The sequence below is a fragment of the Musa acuminata genome, unplaced genomic scaffold (genome assembly GCF_036884655.1).
Source record: "Musa acuminata AAA Group cultivar baxijiao unplaced genomic scaffold, Cavendish_Baxijiao_AAA HiC_scaffold_426, whole genome shotgun sequence".
NCBI classification, from domain to species: Eukaryota; Viridiplantae; Streptophyta; class Magnoliopsida; order Zingiberales; family Musaceae; genus Musa; species Musa acuminata.
In genome coordinates, this window is record NW_027020673.1 from 30001 (window position 1) to 32500 (window position 2500).

The following is a 2500-nucleotide window of genomic DNA, read 5'->3' on the forward strand; positions in this document are numbered from 1 at the left end:
CACGAGCGAGCGGCGAGCGGCGGACAGCGAGCGAAGCGAGAGGCAGCACCGTCCCTGCTATACGAAAGCCCCATCCAGCCCTGTGCCACCCGGGGGGTTCCAGGGTGCTGAGATGGCTGACGTTTTGCTCCGCTCTCGACGGTCACCGCGCAATGCAAGAACAGGCCAAAAACTGGCCAAAACGGCCCAAAAACGGGCCAAAAATGGCCATTTTTGGCTGCACGAGCGAGCGGCGAGCGGCGGACAGCGAGCGAAGCGAGAGGCAGCACCGTCCCTGCTATACGAAAGCCCCATCCAGCCCTGTGCCACCCGGGGGGTTCCAGGGTGCTGAGATGGCTGACGTTTTGCTCCGCTCTCGACGGTCACCGCGCAATGCAAGAACAGGCCAAAAACTGGCCAAAACGGCCCAAAAACGGGCCAAAACTGGCCATTTTTGGCTGCGCGAGCGAGCGGCGAGCGGCGGACAGCGAGCGAAGCGAGAGGCAGCACCGTCCCTGCTATACGAAAGCCCCATCCAGCCCTGTGCCACCCGGGGGGTTCCAGGGTGCTGAGATGGCTGACGTTTTGCTCCGCTCTCGACGGTCACCGCGCAATGCAAGAACAGGCCAAAAACTGGCCAAAACGGCCCAAAAACGGGCCAAAACTGGCCATTTTTGGCTGCACGAGCGAGCGGCGAGCGGCGGACAGCGAGCGAAGCGAGAGGCAGCACCGTCCCTGCTATACGAAAGCCCCATCCAGCCCTGTGCCACCCGGGGGGTTCCAGGGTGCTGAGATGGCTGACGTTTTGCTCCGCTCTCGACGGTCACCGCGCAATGCAAGAACAGGCCAAAAACTGGCCAAAACGGCCCAAAAACGGGCCAAAACTGGCCATTTTTGGCTGCACGAGCGAGCGGCGAGCGGCGGACAGCGAGCGAAGCGAGAGGCAGCACCGTCCCTGCTATACGAAAGCCCCATCCAGCCCTGTGCCACCCGGGGGGGGTTCCAGGGTGCTGAGATGGCTGACGTTTTGCTCCGCTCTCGACGGTCACCGCGCAATGCAAGAACAGGCCAAAAACTGGCCAAAACGGCCCAAAAACGGGCCAAAACTGGCCATTTTTGGCTGCACGAGCGAGCGGCGAGCGGCGGACAGCGAGCGAAGCGAGAGGCAGCACCGTCCCTGCTATACGAAAGCCCCATCCAGCCCTGTGCCACCCGGGGGGTTCCAGGGTGCTGAGATGGCTGACGTTTTGCTCCGCTCTCGACGGTCACCGCGCAATGCAAGAACAGGCCAAAAACTGGCCAAAACGGCCCAAAAACGGGCCAAAACTGGCCATTTTTGGCTGCGCGAGCGAGCGGCGAGCGGCGGACAGCGAGCGAAGCGAGAGGCAGCACCGTCCCTGCTATACGAAAGCCCCATCCAGCCCTGTGCCACCCGGGGGGTTCCAGGGTGCTGAGATGGCTGACGTTTTGCTCCGCTCTCGACGGTCACCGCGCAATGCAAGAACAGGCCAAAAACTGGCCAAAACGGCCCAAAAACGGGCCAAAACTGGCCATTTTTGGCTGCACGAGCGAGCGGCGAGCGGCGGACAGCGAGCGAAGCGAGAGGCAGCACCGTCCCTGCTATACGAAAGCCCCATCCAGCCCTGTGCCACCCGGGGGGTTCCAGGGTGCTGAGATGGCTGACGTTTTGCTCCGCTCTCGACGGTCACCGCGCAATGCAAGAACAGGCCAAAAACTGGCCAAAACGGCCCAAAAACGGGCCAAAACTGGCCATTTTTGGCTGCACGAGCGAGCGGCGAGCGGCGGACAGCGAGCGAAGCGAGAGGCAGCACCGTCCCTGCTATACGAAAGCCCCATCCAGCCCTGTGCCACCCGGGGGGTTCCAGGGTGCTGAGATGGCTGACGTTTTGCTCCGCTCTCGACGGTCACCGCGCAATGCAAGAACAGGCCAAAAACTGGCCAAAACGGCCCAAAAACGGGCCAAAACTGGCCATTTTTGGCTGCACGAGCGAGCGGCGAGCGGCGGACAGCGAGCGAAGCGAGAGGCAGCACCGTCCCTGCTATACGAAAGCCCCATCCAGCCCTGTGCCACCCGGGGGGTTCCAGGGTGCTGAGATGGCTGACGTTTTGCTCCGCTCTCGACGGTCACCGCGCAATGCAAGAACAGGCCAAAAACTGGCCAAAACGGCCCAAAAACGGGCCAAAACTGGCCATTTTTGGCTGCACGAGCGAGCGGCGAGCGGCGGACAGCGAGCGAAGCGAGAGGCAGCACCGTCCCTGCTATACGAAAGCCCCATCCAGCCCTGTGCCACCCGGGGGGTTCCAGGGTGCTGAGATGGCTGACGTTTTGCTCCGCTCTCGACGGTCACCGCGCAATGCAAGAACAGGCCAAAAACTGGCCAAAACGGCCCAAAAACGGGCCAAAACTGGCCATTTTTGGCTGCACGAGCGAGCGGCGAGCGGCGGACAGCGAGCGAAGCGAGAGGCAGCACCGTCCCTGCTATACGAAAGCCCCATCCAG